The following is a 22,283-nucleotide window of genomic DNA, read 5'->3' on the forward strand; positions in this document are numbered from 1 at the left end:
CGTGATTGTACTTCAAATATGTTACTGCAACAACAGCAACATCATTTATGCATTATGCATGCACATTTTGACAGGAAGATCAAGTTTTTTTTAACTTAAACGTCTAACACTTCAACGATAAGTTTAATGCTTTGTGAACAACTATGATCACTTTGCCGGCACACATACTGGTTTAGCGTTTTTCTTCGTTATCTCTCAACGGTTGTTTCTTTCACATTTCTTTCTCGATAACCGCACTTGCACTTTCCTTCGAGAACAAGCAGGCTATGCGAATTGCTCGCCGATGCTCAAAACAATGAGGCTGGTTGCTGTAAATACATTGCAGTCTACGGGCGAGAGAGATTGGCGCTGTTTGTAATGGCTCAAAGCGGGCAGCACTAGCGACACAGGTGGCGGTAATGGCCGATTGTAATGCGATTGCAAATACCGGAATGCAGTATATCGCTGATCGTATGAGAACGTCCGTGATGGTGGTATGTTTTCCAGCTTTTGTTTTTCCATTGAGCTTCGAGTAAATTGTTAACAGAAATCCTAATCCTCCATTCCATATTGCGAAGTCTCTCCCAATCTGCAGAAGTTTTTCACGGTGAACGCGTTGTCTGGGCCGTCAGATGTTCATTAAATTCTTTTTTCCGTAGTCTGTAGGTATGGCAAAGACAGGTTCGCAAACACCTGATGAAAGAGACGTGCACAGGGCAAAATTAATCTGATATGTACACTAAATGTCCTGAATATGCAATACTGCAAGTGATTGTGCACTGCTATGCCAGCATATACAATAGCAAGAGCACAATGTCTGTCGTTACTGTTTGGCTCGATGATAATAAACATGCTCACAAAAGCGTCATGGATCTCTAACTGCATACGCACAAATTGTATTTATATAGTTCTGGTCTAGCATGATTGATTTATCTACTATAATATTTCGCAACTTCATAGAGTCTCGAAGTACATGTTTTCTGGTACGTGATAGCTTCACAAGAGGAAACAAAATTATCAACTCTTTTAGTGTTGAGGCAAAGAGCCTGCAGAAAACGGAGCTCCCAACACTCATATACCCCCAAACCACGTTAGTTGAACTCATATGAAGATCTGGGATCATTTATGATTATCTATGTGTGACCATTACTCATGTGGGATTAGTGCCCTGGATGAATATAAGGACTCATGTAAGTTATCTTTGTTTCAGTAGGGCGGTAACCATTTCCATCTCATACTTTCTTTAGTCGACGCGAAATTATTTTGCTCTTGCATTGCGCCGGTGGCAATTTAATGTTTTCACCGAGCTGCGTAATAACCATTGAGACAGACGTACAGTAGGTGCAAAACATTCTAACACAGTTTGTGCAAGCAGCCCACTGCCGCCACGTTAGGCCATTCTAGAATGCACAAGTGTGTTAGGCCTAGCAAATTATGGCAGAAATACGAGTGCAAATGTTCCCAAACTCCTGCATCACCATTTCGGAACTCTGCACGCGTGTGCAGTTTCCCCTCAGCAGCGCAGAGAGGTCATCGCTGCAGAGTTGCCGAGGCAAAAAACCTAAAGCGAGCAACCGTGGATAATCTACGGAGACTTGGGTTTCCAATCCTCCTCGTTAGGCAACCCTAAATCCAAGACATTTGGAGGGCGCAACACGCAATCTTCCTCTCGAAGTCGGTCTTTGCGCACACATCTCGCGTGACCGATCGGCAAGATTTGGCTCGTGTTGGCCATTTCTTCGCGTCTCGCACCCGGTTTCATCATCCCTGATTTTTTTGTTCGCTCTCTCAGAACTTTGTTTTGGGCTCAAGCGCACGCCTCTCTGCGAGTCTCCAGCATATGGAAGAAGATGACAACGAAACTAAGCCTCGAGACGTGGAGGCGCTGCTACATTCGCCGCCTTGCTTCTCTCACAGTTCGGTGCGACGACCCGTGAGCTCCTGCGGTGGTCAGTGGAATTGGAATGCCACGCGCCTAACTCGCCATTGCAGGGGGGGGGGGGGTCCTCTTTGAGATTATATCGGTCCATTGGCGAGAGTTATACCACACGCCGGCAGAAGCGGGCAGTTTCGTAATATATAACGATCCCTCGAATAACTTTTGTTTTCCTTTCGAGCAGTGATTCTTTCGTGCGGAATCGATCCAGGCGCAAGTGAAGGAGCATGAAAGAATACTATTCGAAGTTGGAAACCAAGGCTTTGAAATTATGACAGCCCGGCTCGCGTTAGGACTTCTGTAACTAATACTGTTGGAATCGCACCGCTGGCACGAGTTGTTGGGGTCTCAGTGCTGACGCCCGTTATTGCCAATGGGTCGCAAGCCCCAAGGGTAGCGTTGGCCTGGCGGCCTGGGGCACTGGAAGCATCCGAAGGTCCCGGCAAAGCATGAGAAGACTGGTAACAGAACAACTTGTTTATTCTAACATAGCAAAAGAGCGGCCGGTCAGGTCGACCGAAGTGGAGAGACGGGAGAGCACGTAACTCAACAGTACAAATCGGAGCCTCTCTCCTGGCGTCCGGGGGCAGCTGCTCTTATACTCTCGGCGTCGCGGTCCAAAAGGGAAGGGCACGGGATGAAGGTCACGGGATGAAGGTCACGGGACGGCGGAGCATGAGCCCACGACGGCGCGCACGGTCGAGCCGAGAGACCTGCTGAACCGAGTGCAGTGACGCATCGCCAACCCGCCCACACGACGGCGCGAACGGTTGAGCCGAGAGACCTCCAGGCTCCTCATTCGGGGAACTCCGCTCCCCGGCTGCCGCGCTTTGACAAGCGAGGGCACACACACACACACGCACACACGAAGACACGTGGCACTGAAACACGCCTGGACACGCTTGGCGGGTAGGCGCTGCGGCGGCGTCGAATGGGCCAAAATGTCCGCCGCTTTGAACAAAGCCCCGGCGTCCGTTGCATCCGCGCCGGCATTACCGCGCGTTGTAGGCGAAACGTAACAGACCGCCCCGCCGGGGGAAGGAGATCCCGATGGTCAGGGGACTGCATCCGCTGTCCGGAGGGATGTCGCTCGATGATGCTCATAACCGAAGTTGGGCGTCCTTTGGTGTTTCTTGAGCGCAGCGCACAGAGAGGGCCTCGTTCTCACGTTCAGGTGCACACAGGACACTGCAAAGTGACTTCGGGAGAGTTGACATTTTTGTTCTCGTTTCCGGCAAGCGTTAGAACTACGCCGAAAGTCAACCGCTCAGTCAGCAAGCACGGCACAACCCTCACTAAGCCCTGCCAGGCTCTTTCCCCTTTTATACTGCTGCCTAGTTCCTTACAGTAGTTTAGCAGCACTCAGAACGCGTCCACAAATCGGAAAATTGCACTAGAAAGCACATCATCACTTTGAAACACTACACAAAAGCAATAAGTTAAAAAAAATCCTGCCTCAGGAAGAAAAACATCAGTAACAAGCAATTTTGAGGCTGATTCCCACGTTAGGGGCTTCGACTTAAGCCATCGGCGTTACCGTTGAGACTCCCCTTTTTGTAACGCACCTCAAAGGAATATTGTTGCAAAGCGAGGCTCCAGCGCAGGAGGCGGCCATTTTTGGGAGAGATGGTCTGCAGCCATTGGAGAGGGCAGTGATCCGTTTCAATGATAAACCTCGAGCCGGCTAGGTAACATGACAATTTCTGAACGGCCCACACGATACACGCACACTCTTTCTCGGTGGCGCTATACGCCTGCTCACGACTGGTCAGCTTACGACTAGCATACAGGACGGGGTGTTCTACTTCTCCATTTTCCCGTTGGCACAGTACAACGCCCATGCCTCGCTCACTAGCATCACACTGAACAACGAACCCTTTTGTGTAGTCGGGCGATCGTAGCACAGGCTGGCTTGTTAGGGCGCTCTTTAGGGCGCTAAAAGCTCTTTCCTTCGTCTCATCCCAGACAACTGTTTGCGGCTCTGTCTTTCTTAGAGCATCCGTCAAGGGAGCCGCGATATCAGAGTACCTGGGGATGTACCTCTGATAGTAGCCGGCGACACCTAAGAACGACCGAATATCGGTCTTCGTGCGCGGTTGCGGGAAGTCTCGCACAGCGGCCACCTTTATTTCAGAGGGGCGGCGTCGACCCCGACCAATCACGTGTCCGAGGTAGACAACCTCGGCCTGTGCTAACTGGCACTTGGGAGCCTTGACTGTCAAGCCCGTATCGCGCAGGCGGGTTAGCACTGCCCGCAAGTGCGCCAGATGCTCAGGCCAGGATGCGGAGAATATCGCTACGTCGTCTAGATACGGTAAAGCGAATTCTTGCTGTCCCCGCAACACTTTATCCATGAGGCTTGAAAAGCAGTATGGCGCGTTCTTCAAACCAAAACTCAAAACTTTAGGACGGAAAGTCCCCATTGGTGAAATGAACGCCGCATACCTACTAGCCTCTTCTGTAAGTGGAACCTGCCAATAACCCCTGACAAGATCTAGGGTGGAAATAAACTGAGCGCTACTCACTCTCTCAAGGCGCTCCTCGATGTTAGGGATCGGATAAATTTGATCCTTAGTGATGGAATTAAGCCTGCGGTAGTCGACGCAAGGACGAGGTTCCTTGCCCGGTACCTCAACTAAAATCAAAGGGGAGGTATAATCACTCTCACCCGCTTCAATAACACCGAGCTGTAGCATTTTCTTTACCTCAGCCTCCATAATATCGCTCTGGCGGGGTGACACCCGGTACGCCTTGGATCGTACTGGCTCTGGGGAGGTAAGTTCTATGTCATGAGTAAGGACAGAAGTCCTACCAGGCCTCTCAGAGAACAGACCTTGAAACTCTTGTAAGAGCTGGTGTAGTTCGGTTTTCTGCTCAGGCGACAGCGATGCTTTACTTATTAAGTCACTAATGACTTGATCGGTGTCTTTCCTGTTTGTCACTGAGCCTAGTCCCGGAAGCTCGACCGGAAGCTCTTCTAACTTTCCCGCATCGGGAATTTCCTCTCCAGTATCTGGTGCCTTTAACGCTACAGGCTCAATTTTATCCCGTTCGGGCGTGCTCTGAATACCAGCTTGCTGCGCCTCTGACCCTTTCTCATCGTTCAACAACGTCGGCCCCGCAACTACCGCCTTTGCAGCAAGCTCCCGAACCTTCGATCTGGTTAAGGCCTGAACGCTAGCCTCACCAAACAAAAGCCCCTTCTCGCGCAGGAGGTGATCGGACCTGTTCGAAAATAGGTACGGGTACTGGGGGGGCAGCATAGATGACACTGCGGCCTCCGTCTCAAGTGCTCCGAAAGGTCCTTCAATAAGCACTTTTGCTACCGGCAGACACACGCTATGAGCTTCCACTGCTTGCTTGATCCATGCGCACTCGCCCGTGAACATATCGGGTTCTACGTAAGAGGGGTGAACGACATCCATCGTAGCTGCGGTATCGCGAAGCACTCGGCACTCTTTCCCGTTCACGAGGAGGTCTCGCATGTAAGGCTCGAGAAGCTTCATGTTTTCGTCAGTGCTGCCTAATGAAAAAAACACGACTTTTGGTTTTGTTTCTGGGCACTGCGCCGAAAAGTGACCCGGCTTCTGGCACGTATAACAAACGCGCGCTCGCCTCGTCTCGAACCGCTTTCTCATGGGCGTGAACTTCGGCCTCTCAAACTTGGAGCCAAATTCACCCTTTTGACCGTCCTTAGCCCCACGAGCCCGACGCGTCACAAACTCCTCGGCTAGCTCAGCGGCTCGAGCCACCGTACTAACGTCTGGCCTATCCAAGACCCAGTACCGCACGTTCTCAGGTAACCGACTATAAAACTGTTCTAGCCCGAAACACTGCAGAACTTTCTCGTGGTCACCAAACGCTTTCTCTTCTTTGAGCCACTCCTGCATGTTTGACATAAGCCTGTACGCAAACTCTGTATATGACTCACTTTTGCCTTTCTCATTTTCCCGAAACTTCCGACGGAACGCCTCCGCTGACAGCCGGTACTTTTTTAGCAGACTCGATTTCACTTTGTCGAAATCCTCTGCCTCCTCTCTCTCCAAGCGAGCGACTACGTCGGCCGCCTCGCCGGGTAGCAAAGTGAGCAAGCGCTGTGGCCACGTTTCCCGAGAGAACCCCTGCTTCTCGCACGTTCGCTCAAAGTTAACCAGGAACAAACCAATGTCCTCTCCAAGCTTAAACGGCCGCATCAGGTCAGTCATTTTGAACAATACTCGTTCTCCTGCACCGTGTGCCTGACTTCCATTACGAGCGCGTTCCATCTCTAACTCGAGACGCTTCATTTCCAAAGCGTGTTGACGGTCGCGCTCTTCTTTTTCTTTCTCTTTTTGTTCTTTAAGTTCGCGCTCATCTTTCTCTTTCTGTTCTTTACGTTCGCGCTCATCTTTCTCTTTTTGCTCCTCCCTCTCCTCACTGGTCTCAAGGCATTCCGACAGCTCGTCATCCTCAGCTTCTAACTCAAGAATAGCCCTTAGCAGTTCTGGTTTTCTGAGTTTGTCTGAGACATCCAGACCCAACTCTCTCGCAAGCTCCAGCAATTTCGGTTTGCGCAACGACTTCAAATCCATGGCTGCTCTGAATGCTGCTTTCTCTACTGTCTACTATTGTCTTGCCGCAAACTAACCCGGTAGCAACGACAACCACAATTACCAGCTCTGTTTCTAACACTAACAAAAGCCTGGCAAAACTCAGAAGAAGAAAGTCCCGCACTCACCAAACCTCGCAGCCAAGACTTCAGCGCAGTCGTTCCGCTGCAGGCAACCAGTCATCACACAGGGCTCGTTGCGCTGCTCCCGGATGGTCGTTGTGCTGCTCAGCATACAGTCAACCGCATCTCTTCGCTGCTGGCCTCCGTTGTCGCGATCTCACCGCTGGCAACCAGATGTTGGAATCGCACCGCTGGCACGAGTTGTTGGGGTCTCAGTGCTGACGCCCGTTATTGCCAATGGGTCGCAAGCCCCAAGGGTAGCGTTGGCCTGGCGGCCTGGGGCACTGAAAGCATCCGAAGGTCCCGGCAAAGCATGAGAAGACTGGTAACAGAACAACTTGTTTATTCTAACATAGCAAAAGAGCGGCCGGTCAGGTCGACCGAAGTGGAGAGACGGGAGAGCACGTAACTCAACAGTACAAATCGGAGCCTCTCTCCTGGCGTCCGGGGGCAGCTGCTCTTATACTCTCGGCGTCGCGGTCCAAAAGGGAAGGGCACGGGATGAAGGTCACGGGATGAAGGTCACGGGACGGCGGAGCATGAGCCCACGACGGCGCGCACGGTCGAGCCGAGAGACCTGCTGAACCGAGTGCAGTGACGCATCGCCAACCCGCCCACACGACGGCGCGAACGGTTGAGCCGAGAGACCTCCAGGCTCCTCATTCGGGGAACTCCGCTCCCCGGCTGCCGCGCTTTGACAAGCGAGGGCACACACACACACACGCACACACGAAGACACGTGGCACTGAAACACGCCTGGACACGCTTGGCGGGTAGGCGCTGCGGCGGCGTCGAATGGGCCAAAATGTCCGCCGCTTTGAACAAAGCCCCGGCGTCCGTTGCATCCGCGCCGGCATTACCGCGCGTTGTAGGCGAAACGTAACAATACTAAGAAAGAGCAAAATTTTTTTAAGACCACGTGGTTTTTAAAACGAGGCTTTCTTTGCCTGCGCTCCTGGGTTTGGCGGGGCTGTCGAGTCGGCCGGTATGTCAGCGGTTGTGCTTTTGCATATGTATACGAAGATTGGATGTGTGCTGAATGCAGGAACAACCAAAGGGCCTTTCATGATACTGAAATAAATGACTGACTGACTGATTGATTGATTGATCTGATTGATTGATTGATTGATTGATCTGATTGATTGATTGATTGTTTAATTGATTGATTGATTGATTGATTGATTGATTGATTGATTGATTGATTGATTGATTGATTGATTGATTGATCTTTTATATGCTAACCGATAATGTACAGGCAGTGCGCGCACCAGCCGCCATGGGGAAAAAAAAAAACACTAGTAAAACAGCAGCACATATTGTCGGCTCACAGGTATCTCCAAAACACACCCACCTGTTGATGGAAAAGCGCAATACGCTAATCGGATTCTTTGAGTCACTTGATTTTTCTCGCACCTTAGCCATTCAGCTTAGGGCCACTGGGTCGATGCCCATTCTTGGCCGGTACTCGAGAATGCGTACGTGCCACTGGGACAAAATAGGTACAGAATGAATAAATGTGACTGCATATATTTGCACTTCTGTCTGCGCACACCCGTAGTCGCCGTTGGTCCGTCGACTGGAATCACACATTACTCTCGTCCACGTGACCTGACAGCATAGACATCAGGCATTGCGCATCCTCCTAGCTTCGTGGTTTCATTTCGGCGTATCTGGTGAGTGGTGCGGCGCATAAACCTTTAAAATTACATGATAATAAGCGTAGTCCTTCGTGTTAAATAAACTCAAACAAGGCGTCAGGTTGCAGGTTGTGCAGAATGAAAGAAAATAAAGTTATAGGCATTGCCACTACATGTTAAGCATTTAATTAGGCACTACACTAAAGCGTGACTTCACCAAAAGCTTACAAGCGCGTCGAATATGCATATTTGTAACCGTCTTGATTCCTTTCAATATTTGCAACACTTTGTTTTTTCTTTGTTTCATGTTGAATACTCAGCATAGAGCGTCTTCATACTTCACCGAATAACTGGGAGGCACTGGATTCGAAAGCTCGCCCCGAGATTCTTATAACGCTGCTCAGAGCAGGTAAGCCTGTTTATTTTTTTGTTTTCTTGCTGTTTTTTAGGTAAGCCACAAGGACTGCCACTTACGGGAGAGAGGCCGAACAAACACTTATTCGGCAGCTCGGAGACAGAGCCCGAGGTCCATGGTAATGTCGCCACAGCGAATAAAAACAATAAAAAAATGTACTAACAATTCATGTGTGTATGTTGTAATCTGCATATCCTATACATCGTTTTGGAAGCTGCATATCGTACCTCTATCATGGCAGACCAAAAAAATTGGGTCTTGAAATGAACGAAACACGGGACCAAGGTATTTCTAGTAATATAAATGGCAAGCGTCTCTGCTCAGGGTCATCTTTAGCGCTAATAACAACACACAAACACACAAAAAAATCGATCTCAGTGAGTGACCTAAAAAAAAAAGGCTTGTTCCCATTTTTTAAACTTTGACAAGCTATACCATAAGTTATAGCTTGCCCGATTCACTGGAAATCCTTGTTTACGGTTTGGGGTGCTCGCTACAGTTGTGTGGAGCTAGGGCAGCAAAATAATTTGAGGCTGTCAATTTTAAACAAAAGACTATTTAATAAACTTCGTGCATCTAATATACGTGGGTACATAATTTTGTACTAAATGCTACCTAAGGAAGGTGACGTGGTCCGTAAATCTTGATATGGCAGTATTAAAGGAGATGGTTACTAACATTATACAGCCATATATAAAAGGTACTCAAACATATAGCGACAAAAATTAACCTCTCCCCCCGCCCCTCAAAGAGGACGCTTACCTGCCTGTTAACCACAACCACCGCTATCCCCTAAGCTTTTTCTTTGAAGAGTTGAAACACTTCCAGCACTTCACAGAAATGGCAAGAAGAAGCGGCTGCAGCACAAAGAAAGTAAGCCAACTTGCTTTTTATATAAACAAAAGGCTAAATTCTGCAAAGAGAAATGAAGTCACGGCTAAACTAGGGATGGATGAGCAGAAAAACAGCATTCAACTTTTTTTTTTTCTTTTGTAGGAGTTATAATTGTTTCGCACCGAACGCAATCATCTTCGCAACAGTGGCGTTACTAAATCGGGGTGAACAGGATGTGGCCGAACAATGGGAAACGGATAAGGACGCAGAGAAAGCAAAGTGAGGAAGAAAGAGGAATAATCGTTCAACGAGGAAAACCTTTCCCTACTGTCAAATTTTGTTAAACGCGCACGTTTGCGTACTTCGAAACTCGGACATTTCTTTTGTTTCCTAATTTACGTGAGCAGGTTGTCCGGTGCACTTCTCGAAAGTTTCACTCTGACCCAGGCTGCTGCCTCCTCTTCAAGTTCATCGAGCAAAAGGGCAACAAAGCCAATAGAGAGGGCGCTGGAATCTGGTTAGTGATAAGATAACGTAGTTAATTGAAATGCTTGAATGACAAAAGAAAGGGAGCGTTGAGTTTTGGGACCGCGTAGTAATTTGTTTATCAAGACCGGAAACATTGTGAGACAGGGAGCGCAGAATAAAACAAGAGACTGAACTTAACTTGCCATGGCTGAACTCTGGCAGCAACAAACGCATTCAAAACTTGAGAACAATACTGAACAGGAAGGATAAAGCGTCACTGTCAGTGAATGCGCCACGAAGATACGAATAAAACTTGACAATAATAGCTACAGCTAAGGTGAAAATTCGTTATGTGATTTGTTTTGTGTCGTTGTTTAAGTAATGATATAGATTAAAGTGAATTCAGTATTACTTGTCACAAATATACGTGTTCAAAAGATCAGTCAGCAAAATTGAGAAGCAGGAAACGCGTGGAAACAATTGCGGGTGCTCGAAATAACTGTAAAAAAAATGTAAGCGTCGGCGCTTTCTATAATGACCTCGCGGTGGTACTTTAGGTGTTTTCGCATCTTGTACTTGGCTGAGACCTCTGACACTTCCGCATCACTGTTTACGTCTCCATGCCTCCATAAGGCATATATATATATATATATATATATATATATATATATATATATATATATATATATATATATATATATATATATTCTCGTAGTGCGCGAAAGCTTTCCGCCGTTATTTCTTGTAAGCTTCCTGTGCGACAAGGCGCGCACATAATAAACGGAACTCTACGGGAATAGCTTCCTTTAAGAGAAAACCGTAAGACCAGGAAAAGTTATATTTCTCACTCTGCGCTGCGGAAGTCAACTGTCCCTGTAGTCCGGAAGCCAGCAGGGCACCGTGGATTGTCTGGCAGGTCTCTTGCAGGAACTAATATTGTAGCCCGGTTGAGAATCTTACCCCACCGCCTAACCCTGTTCGCTCTGGCCTAAGTAGATATTCTGTCCCCTCAATATCGATGGCTTCGTATCTTCAACACCGACAATGCAGTCGATCAGCCATGACCTTGCCCAGCTTCTTTTTTGGCTGTTCGTCAAGTTGCTCGCTTCGAGTTTGGTCAGTAGAAACAACCCTCTCCCTTCGTTCCGGTTCGGGAATCGTTCACTTCCTGCCTTGAAACATCGCAATACGGGAAGCTGTCCTTCGCGATTGATCCAAACAATCCTTTCGGTATCAACTGTTAATGTGGGGCCGTTTTTGTCGTATAAATGGGAGAAACAACCGTTGTAGGGCACGGAAGGAATTGAACTTAATGCGCTGAGCCTTCAAAGTTGGCAGTTTGTGCTCAGGAGCAAAGGTATCGCACTTTACGTAGTGTGACAACACAGGACCCTTAGGGGTGCCGGTGGCACCACCTTACGACGCTGTCGCAAGCTAGAGCACAAAATACATTTCAAACAAAAATGGTCCTATAGCAGTGTTAGTGCTAACGAGCTGGCAAGGACAATCATAAACGTGGTTGCGAGAAAGGTCAGAATAGGGCACTACCAGCATCGTAGCTCCCGTGTCTCAGTTTTTCGCAAGATGTATTACCTCTAAGTCCGAGCTACAAACCTCCATAAGATGGTCGCGGAGGTTGTCACTTGAGAACGCGAAATTAGCTGCACTGAGTGACAGATTTCGGGAAGAATACCTGGCTAAACGGCCCTTAAAGGGAAATTTAGTAATCACTTGCAACTGTTGAATGTAGATCTGCAGCCTCTACTTGAAAGCAAGTGGTATAGTTAGAACAGGTTAGTTCATGACATAATTGCTCACCATAGTTTTTTTATACTCACTGTCAACCGCAAGGGTGCATAGACCACGTCCGGCCTTGAGCGTAAGTGCTTGGGTTCTTGTGAGGTAGCTGTAGAATGCGCACAGTTGTCAGTATTGCTCTTCCTATAGATCTATTGCTTAAGCCAACGTTCTTTGTCCACATAACACTGCTCAATTGTGCACTACCGACCCCAATTCAGCTGGTCCTGCTCAAGTATGGCCCCCAATCATGTGGAGCGATGTGCTGCTCATGTTTGGTCATTCTCAATGCCCTCCTCATTTGCTTGCCCGCTCTTTGCTTTGTTGCAAACGATTCAGTGACGTCCACTTTGTTCCATGTGTTACAAAAACACCTTGTGCCTTGTCCCTTGAAGTTAAAGCATTGAAAGTTGAGCTACTCCGCGGGAATTCACTGCGGCTGAACACTGCAAAGAAAACATGTGCGCTGGAAACAAGCGACTAGACAAAGTCAAACATTTGATTAAAGTCCATGTTACAGGTACACAAATCTATGGGCATGATGGCGCCATAATCATAGAAAAACATAAAAAACAAACAGAAAAAAAAATAAAATGGAAATTATGACGCACCCAGCAATGCCCCTGTTTTTTTGTGACAGCATGATCGAAGGCAGGTTTGCGCACTCATCACCCACTTTTAGATGTAGCCCATGCAGTTTCCCAGGCCGTTGTCTGTGGCATGCTTTGCATGCCTTTGCGTTTCTTCAATTAGTCAGCCCTTGTTTCGTTCAGTCTCTTCATGTGACCATGTTATAATTTTCGCACTGTCTTTTTTCTCCACGACCTAAAGCACACATTTGCCCGTTTTGCCTTTCATCTCTTCTCAATATAAACGCCTCGTAGTTTTTTTTTTTTCGCTGGGCTCTGCTTATACGGACAAGCCCGCGTTTAATGTGACTTTCGTCGGACAGGTACAGAGGACGTATTGTTTTTCAAACGGCCTTCAGAAAAGCATACTCTCGTTATTTGTTATTTTACTTCTAAGCCTTGGCTGGGTCGCTTTTGCCTCCAGTTGCTCACTGCGGGCGAACATAACCGCAGAGTCAGAATTTCTGAACCCGAAATAATCGCCGAACCAGCGCCCGCAGCTTGAACAAAGAGCCGCTTGTAAATAAAGTCAATTCCTTCATTTATTTTTATGTTTTTATTCCCGGTGCCAAGATCGTCATTACGTGCAGCGTGCATTTGGACAAGCTTATCTCGAAGTAATCTGTGCGCATAAAAAATCAGATGGCGCCGATGCACATTTTGGTTCATGTCGACGAAACTACCCGATGCACACGAGAACGCTGAAAGCCGTTATTTTGTCTTCTGATATCTCGACAGGGAACGGAAAGTAAATACAAAGGCTCCGGGTGAGTCTTTGTCACCCGTGCGTTTTAGGCACTCGTCTCAGTGCACGCTTCGCTTTTGTTCTCTTCGTCTTACGCTCAACATTAGGTCGTGCTGAACCTTACGCTAAAGGTCATGCAAAGACCAGCTCGTGCTGAAGTAGGTCATGTTGAAGGTAATGCTGAGCACGAAGTGGTGTAAGATTTGGCCAAGCATGCGGAGACACAGGACGTGGGGCCATGAGATATCAAGTGCAACCCTCAACTGCCATTATTTATTTAATTTCAGAAATGCTTACTCCAACAGACTTGACCTGTTGCCGGACCCCATGCACCGCAACTGATTTATGAAGCAACACAGAGCTGAAATAATTTGAACGAAAGCCATGGTAAGAAACCAAACACAAAATGGGAGAAAGTAGAAACTAGCCGTGTTTCTTTAGTTGTTTACCATCAGAGAGCGCCGCCTACCAGTACGGGAGAGGTGGATTAGAGTCGACGTCGAAGAAAATATTTTGTTTAACTCCATAGCAGATTGCTTGCGCACATCTTCGAATTTTTACTACAGCTGATACTAGACAAGAGAATGCGTAATGAAGTGCGCAACATTGTATCACCTATCATGTGACTGCGTCACGATAAGGTCGAAACTGTAATTTTCGCTGTGCTCCAAGCTAGGTATGCGTTCTTTTCGAAAGAATTTTATTCCGCCACTGAGACTGCATGAGCTACGTCAAGTGTTGGAAGAAGCTTTTGAACTACATGTCTAATGAATACAGAACATCGTTCATAATTTAGTTATTTACCATAATTATGGATTGCGCATCCACGAAATTAGATCATATTCCCTTGCTTAACAAAGGAAACACTAGTACTGCTTCTCTATATTTTGACACGTGCTGTATCGTTAGGTCTTGTCCTCACGTCAGAGGAAAATACTTTTGATATTGTTACGTAGGAAGACGCAGACGAAAAGCTATGTACAAATATATTTACAAGGAAAATACGCTGCGCTTGGCCAAGAGGCAACAGCCCGCGCTAGCTTCTAATCGTCGTCGTCGTCTTCACACTGCTGGCCTTTCGTGATCGCGCATATTGTGCCGTAGCACTACCCCCGGCTGCAAAAGCGCCGTCCCGGAGCGACTAAAGATCGGACTCGGAAGCAGTGTAGTAGGCCTTGAGCCTACTGACGTGTACGACATCACTAGATGCCACAGGAGAGGACGAGGTTGAGGCCACAGGAGCAATTTCGTAAGTCACAGGCGTCACCTGGCGCAGCACGCGGTAGGGCCCTGTGTATCGCGAAAGGAGCTTCTCTGAAAGTCCGACGTGACGAGAGGGCGACCACAGGAGCACGAGCGCACCAGGTGAAAACTGTACGTCACGATGGCGGGCGTTGTACTGACACTGCTGAGTGGTCTGTGAGGCCGTCAGTCGAGCACGGGCAAGCTGGCGTGCATGGTCAGCGAGGGCGATGGCGTCGCGCGCATACTCGCTTGTTGAGACCGCAGCAGGAGGAAGTGCCGTGTCTAGGGGCAAGGTAGGTTCGCGACCGTACAGTAGATAAAAGGGAGAAAATCCGGCGGTGTCGTGCCGGGAAGAATTGTACGCAAATGTTACGTAAGGAAGGGCAATGTCCCAGTCGTGGTGGTCCTTGGAAACGTACTTGGCCAGCATATCGGTAAGAGTACGGTTTAACCGCTCTGTCAGGCCATTGGTTTGAGGATGGTATGAAGTAGTCAGTTTGTGTTGAATGGAGCAGGAACGCACAATGTCAGCGATAACTTTCGAGAGGAAGTTTCGACCACGGTCAGTAAGCAGCTGTCTCGGGGCGCCATGAAGCAAGATAATGTCACGCAAGAGAAAGTCCGCGACGTCAGTGGCGCAGCTGGTAGGGAGAGCCCGAGTGATAGCGTATCGGGTGGCGTAATCAGTCGCGACGGCTACCCATTTGTTCCCAGAAGATGACGTGGGAAAGGGACCGAGCAGGTCTAATCCAACACGAAAGAACGGTTCCACAGGGACGGTGATCGGCTGGAGATGACCGGCAGGTAGCACCTGAGGTGTCTTCCGACGCTGGCAGGGATCACAGGCAGCAACATAGCGTCGAACGGAGCGAGCGAGACCAGGCCAATAGAAGCGGCGGCGGACGCGGTCGTACGTGCGGGTTACCCCAAGATGTCCTGAAGTGGGTGCGTCATGCATCTCAAAGAGCACAGTCTGTCGTAGCTGTTTTGGCACGACAAGAAGAAGGTCAGAGCCGTCAGGGAGGAAGTTCCTTCGATACAGAATGCCACCCTGGAGGACATATCGGCGAACGGATGCGTCGGTAGGTGTAGAGCGCAGACGCTCGATAAGTGCTCGCAGCGATAGGTCTCGGTACTGCTCATCGGCGATGTTACCGAAGGCAGAGACAGAGAAAATGCCGTTGGCGCTACTACTGTCGGCGTCGTCAGGCTCGTCGACCGGGTAGCGAGACAGGCAGTCAGCGTCCTTGTGCAGTCGGCCAGATTTATAGGTGACAGTATACGAATATTCTTGGAGGCGTAAGGCCCAGCGACCAAGTCTTCCTGTAGGATCTTTCAGTGAGCATAACCAGCAAAGCGCGTGATGGTCTGTGACAACGGAAAAGGATCGGCCATATAAGTATGGGCGGAATTTCGCAACCGCCCAAACTAGGGCCAGACACTCACGCTCAGTGATGGAATAGTTGCGCTCCGCGGGTGAGAGGAGCCTGCTGGCGTAAGCGATAACACGGTCGTGGCCACGCTGGCGTTGTGCCAGTACTGCTCCAATTCCGTGACCGCTGGCATCAGTACGGACTTCGGTAGGCGCAGAAGGATCGAAATGGGCCAAAACGGGAGGCGTTGTGAGAATGTCGATTAGATGAGAGAATGCAGAGGCCTCGTTATCGCCCCACTGGAAAGGAGCGTCTTTTTTCAAAAGGTCGGTTAGTGGTCGTGCTATGGCGGCGAAATTTCTCACGAAACGGCGGAAGTACGAACAAAGGCCGATGAAGCTGCGCACATCCTTGACACACTTCGGAACAGGGAAGTGCGTAACAGCATGGATCTTGCCTGGGTCCGGTTGCACTCCGTTCGCGTCAACGAGATGTCCAAGGACGGTAATCTGGCGACGGCCGAATTGGCACTTCGATGCGTTGAGTTGCAGACCGGCTCGCCGAAAAACGTCCAGGACTGCTGAGAGGCGCTCGAGGTGCGTAGCGAACGTTGGGGAGAATACGATAACGTCGTCCAAGTAGCACAGGCACGTGGACCATTTGAAACCGTGAAGAAGGGAGTCCATCATGCGTTCAAAAGTGGCAGGGGCGTTACATAGACCAAACGGCATCACTTTGAATTGATAAAGACCGTCGGGTGTGACAAAAGCAGTCTTCTCGCGGTCGAGATCGTCCACGGCAATCTGCCAGTAGCCGGAGCGAAGGTCAATAGAAGAGAAATAGCGAGCACCGTGGAGGCAGTCAAGGGCGTCATCAATCCGAGGTAGGGGATACACGTCCTTTTTGGTAACCCTGTTAAGGTGCCGATAATCCACGCAAAAGCGCCATGAGCCATCCTTCTTTTTGACCAGTACTACAGGTGACGCCCATGGACTATATGATGGTTCAATAATGTTCTTGGCAAGCATTTTGCGAACTTCTGCGTGAATAACTTGACGCTCAGCTGGTGACACTCGATACGGGCGGCGATGAATAGGAGGGGCATCACCGGTATTAATGCGATGTTTGACAGCTGTAGTTTGGGCTAAAGGACGATCGTTAAAGTCAAAAATATCGTGGTAGGAAAACAGAACGCGGTAGAGTTCACGAGCGTGCTCGGAGGGCAAGTCGGGGGCAATCATTTTCCGTAAGTCAGCGATGGTACAATTGGCCGACTGCGATGGTAGAGGAGTATCGGATGAAGTGTCGTCTACTGCAATGGATGCTACTGAGTGATCCTCGAATGAACAAAGCTGGGCCAAAGACATCCCACGTGGCAGCACTTGTGTCGTCAAGCCAAAGTTGACCACTGGCAGGCAGACGCAATTCGCCGTAATAGATAAAACTGTATGGGGTACTGTGATCCCATGTGTAAGGAGGACGTCTTGCATAGGAGCCGCGATGTAGTGACCGTCGGGGACTGGTGGGGATGACACTAGGTCAACGTAGGTCAGTGCCGAAGGTGGCAAGCGAACGAAGTCGGCGGAACTGAGGCGACTGGGGTGTGGTTCAGCAGGATCCAGAACAGGCAGGTCAAGGCGGAGAGTACTGGCGGAACAATCGATGAGAGCAGAATGTGCGGAAAGGAAGTCTAAGCCGAGGATGATGTCGTGGGGACAGTGGGCGATGACTGTGAATAGCACGATTGTTGAGCGATCGGCGAAGGAGACGCGGGCGGTACACATACCAATTACGGGGGCTGTTCCGCCATCGGCGACACGGACAACAGGCGTCGTGGCGGGCGTGATAATTTTCTTGAGCCGGTTACGAAGGTCAGCGCTCATTACGGACAAATGCGCCCCAGTGTCTATGAGAGCAGACACAGAAACACCGTCGACTTGCACGTCAAGAAGGTTCAGATGAGTGGGCAAAGTCAGTAGAGGATTTGGCGGCGTAGGGAGCAATGCAGCGTCACCTCGAGGCGCTGCATCGTCTAGTTTTCCGGCTGGGAGCGGCGTCCGAAGGGAGTCGGCGAATAGGAGCGACGGGGCTGGGGAGAGCGAGATTGTCGTCGTTGGGGCGAAGGCGAACGAGAATAGGGGAGGTTCGTTGCAGGAGAATCAGTGGCGGCATTATCGGAGCGTGCGGCATAGGGACGAGAAGGGCCACCTGAGGGGCGAGAGTAGGCAGTATAAGTAGGCCGGCTCGGGGAACTCCAGCGACTACGACAGTGCCGAGAAATGTGCCCGATTCGATGGCAGTGGAAACAAATAGGCTTGTCGTCAGCAGTGCGCCATTCAGATGGGTTGCGGAAACGTGGTGGGTAAGAAGATGCGGGACGGGGCGAAATCGAAGAAGCCGGGCGGGTATTAGGGCGATGGGCCGAGCAGATGGTGTGAAGACCCATGTTTTCAAACTCCTGGCGGACAACTGCCTGGATCAGTGAGACCGTGACTGCAGATGTGTTGGTGGGACTGGAGTCGAAGGCAGCCGGATAGGCGGCCTCGATCTCACGCCGGACGATCCTGGTAACATCGGCAGTGTTGTTGGGACGAGGAGCGTCGGCACAGGAAGATGTCGCTGGGGTGTTGGGCAGACGGGCAAACTGCTGGTCAATACGTCGGCTTTTGGCGAGTTCCAGGCGGCGGCACTCTCTTATAACAGCATCCACCGTCGCTACGTTGTTGCAAACGAGCAAGTTGAAGGCGTCATCGGCAATGCCTTTGAGGATGTGGGAAACCTTGTCTGACTCAGTCATGTGGGTGTCAACTTTGCGGCACAGAGCCAAGACGTCCTGAATGTACGTGACATAGGGCTCTGTTGACGTCTGCACACGGCCGGAAAGCGCCTTCTGCGCGGCAAGTTGTTGACCGTAGGGGTTGCCGAACAAGTCTCGAAGCTGTGTCTTAAGTGAATCCCAACTGGTGAGCTCATCTTCGTGCGTGCGATACCAAACTCGAGGTGTGCCACCGAGGTAAAAGACTACGTTGGCGAGCATAATAGTAGGGTCCCACCGGTTATTGCGGCTGACGTGTTCATACAGGCTGATCCAGTCATCGACGTCTTCCCCATCTTGGCCCGAGAATACGCCAGGATCACGGGGAGCGGGGAGAGTGATGTAGGTCGTCGAAGTGGCAGCAGGTGTCGGAGCCGGCGGAGTCGGGTTGTCGTCGCCGGGAGCCATGAAGGAAGGCTCGACGTACCGTCCACTGCGAAGCTCCGTGACGAGGTACAGGGAACGTCCACCTCCACCAGATATGTTACGTAGGAAGACGCAGACGAAAAGCTATGTACAAATATATTTACAAGGAAAATACGCTGCGCTTGGCCAAGAGGCAACAGCCCGCGCTAGCTTCTAATCGTCGTCGTCGTCTTCACACTGCTGGCCTTTCGTGATCGCGCATATTGTGCCGTAGCAATATTGACTATGAAAGCACATAATTATGTCTCCCAGCCCTTCGCACGATTACATGATCAGAAGCCGGAGAAAAACGGAATCAGTATTTGCCCGAATCCTATCACTACGCGTTTATGCCTTGTTCTGTACGATAGCATGAATGTTCGACTTTCATTAGTGCCGAAAACGTCCTCGCATAAGTTGCATCACAATATCACAAGAGTGCCTCACTCCCTCTGCCTTTTTCACACATTTGAAATCTTACACCTAAAAGAAAAGTGACTATATGGAAGCCTCGCCACCTGCTTATGACACGTCGAAACCCATGTCAATCTGTCCTTCGACTGGAGAGTTCGGGAAGACACAGTCGGCGTACGATACTTAGAGAGAGCTGCTTAGACGTCTTATTAGGCGTCCTCGCCATGCCGCCAATTTTCTTTTCGTCCAGCTAATCAACATCGACTTCAGTGCAATCATTATGCGCAACGTTGTCGCACGCGTCCCCAGCCCGGAAGCAAAGGATAGTGCTTCGCATTTTCCTTTCCGTCAATATTTGCTGGCAAGAATATGAAGATGCGCTCGTTTCCTTGTACCTGCCAGGCTAAACGAGATATGGAGCAAGTAAATTAAGCGTGACGTCGTCGTCGTCGTCGTGCCACTAGCTGGATCGATACCACGTTTCATTTTCTTTGCTTCGTTTATACAAACTGCAACGTGTTGCCTCACGAGATTATACTCAGCTGCCCAATTCCTCTACAGGCGAGAACGAAATAGAGAAACTGAGATTCTGTGAGTTAATTTTATTATGGCAAGCTAGGTGAGATGGCCAACTCGCTTTGCGAACATCTGAAAAAATAGGTAGTGTCAACATATTCCCCTTCTCTTAGTGCATGCTCAATAGTCTCTTGTTTTAAAACATGCGGCTTATATATAGGCTTTCTGAACCATTTGGAAATATCTCCCGTCTCCGCGTGTAACAGCAGTGGTATATTATAATAGATTGAACGGCAGATTGTGCATCCAATGTATGAATAGCACTACTTAGAGTTTGTAACTGTCTTGTAGGCATTTCAATACGGCTTTGCACATGCGATGCAAGTGCCTGAAACGCATTTAGACTACTCACATCTTAGTTCCCCATTGTTTTATATATGCATCTTTTCTTGCTTCTTTCGGTTTTTTGCCAAGCTAAATGGCTCGTCACTTGGATTTTAAAGTCCCTCAAACCCTTATTTGGCTTTACGTCAATCCTTTTGAGAAGCGTGAATTTGTCGTGAAAATGAACGGGAATTCTGGCGTCAGTGTGAAGTTAGTGATTTCAGGAGCAAAATGAAATCATGTCTTCTTTGGTAGGTATAAGATTTTCAAATATTTTAATTCTGTGTGGTACTAAGTGTTTTCTTGGTGATGTTGTGTGTTTGGGTTTCTGCCAATCGCTTTACCTGTTGCTTCATAACATTACCTAGTTTGTTAGACTAGGTTAGCGCCGGCTGTAGCGCAACGTTGCGCCGTTAAGCGCTATGCTTGTGAGCTAAAGAGGAAGTGTAAGTGAAGAGGAAGAGGAAGTAAGCTTTGCTTACTGCCGCTATTCACAGCGACAATACTGTAACACGCTTACTTTGTTACTTTAACGCGCTTACTTTGTTCTTACGTTGTTCTTTTCACCCGGTCATCGTTTTCCTTAGCGCTGGTCTGTGATCTGAGCAGAGAGTCACGAAACGTGGCCTTGTCTGGCTTGTGCGTTTTGTTATCTGTTTAGTATCGCGCTTGGTGGACCGAAAATATCTGTGAGAACTTCCGGGAAGCACAGCGCTAGTTGTTCCTTAGGCTGGGCTTCAGTTAAGCTGCCAATCATCAGTTCACTTGTTCGACGTTGAGCTTAGGGAAGGAAGTTAAAGAAGTGCTTGCGTATCTACTGCAATATAAAATTGATACGTTCATTTCTTCCGCGACGTTCAACCAAAGTAAAGCATCAAATCAGTGGGGATCCTAAAGGCTGATATACTTGGATGTTCAGCTCTTTCTCTTATGCGGGAACCAGCAGTATCTTACTGCAGCTGCAATGCTTTTCTGATATTCGAGAACACCACTACTCAGTCAATAAATTTTGAAACAGTGCTCTAAATTACTGGTAATTTCTGGGACATCATCCCGAGGGAGTACACACTTTGAAGTTTTTACAGCTACATTTCTCTAGTCACCGATTTTCGCATCTGAGTTTCTCGGTTTAATCTAGCTGCAATTCAATTGAATCACGCGATCTCCCGCATCCAAATATGCCTCGCACGTCTTGTCGTGTTCGAGTTTCACATTTTGCAGTTCTCTACTTACCCGAGCAAGTAGGCGCAAAACTAAATCCAATGTCACGTTGCGGACCTTGTTAGCAGTGCTAAACGATGCGATTTGATACTTTGTCACGCGCGTATGTTTCCCTAAAGCTTCGAAGCCGACGTAATGCTGCAGGCGTTCACGTCGTCAGAAGTTACTGCAGTGCTGGCACCACTTAACGACCGGCACGCGAGAGCAAAGCTATTTCTGCAGCCGCAATGATTAGAGAAAGTGAGCTACACGTGACGGTCGTTTCCCAGCGAAGAAGTATCCTTTTACGAGCCTTCCTAATGATGTCCATAAAAAAACCTTGCCTGCATGGTGTAATGAATCCACGTGTTGTGTATTGTCATGGCGCCCACGCTCCCAACAAAACAGGGTTTCGAACGAGGTCACACTGGGCGCTCTATAAGTCTGGCACGCGAGCAAAAACAAAAAGAAACAAAACGTGCGATGTATCGTGGGCCAGTAAGAGTAGTGCCAAGCGGGAGAGAAGCTATTCTTAAGACGCCTCTCGTGAAATATCGTTTATTGCAGTCCATTGCCGCTCTTGCCTACACAGTAAACATTATTACGGTCACGTACTTTCACCACAAATATTCTACGCAACACGAAATCTGAGAAAAAGAAAAGCTGAATATCTGCGCCGCCTCACAACGCAGCCTAAAGTATTTGCATTTATAACAGCCTCTACCAGTGTATGTGAACGACATTGTGATGTTACATTTAACTGACTACTGTACAGGCTGG

At 48.9% G+C, this 22,283-nt stretch overlaps 1 protein-coding gene across 19 annotated transcripts in view; it reads left to right on the top strand.

Moving 5' to 3' along the window:
• Nucleotides 1–22,283, top strand: part of LOC129384282 (uncharacterized) — a 667,107-nt gene that overhangs the window by 498,336 nt on the left and 146,488 nt on the right. For all 19 annotated transcript variants that reach the window (XR_011896160.1, XR_011896161.1, XM_072289999.1 and 16 more), the window contains one exon: nucleotides 8,584–8,672. The gene's annotated coding sequence lies outside the window, so the exon portion shown is untranslated. The remainder of the gene's footprint in view (nucleotides 1–8,583; nucleotides 8,673–22,283) is intronic.

Source organism: Dermacentor andersoni, chromosome 8 (assembly GCF_023375885.2).
Source record: "Dermacentor andersoni chromosome 8, qqDerAnde1_hic_scaffold, whole genome shotgun sequence".
NCBI classification, from domain to species: Eukaryota; Metazoa; Arthropoda; class Arachnida; order Ixodida; family Ixodidae; genus Dermacentor; species Dermacentor andersoni.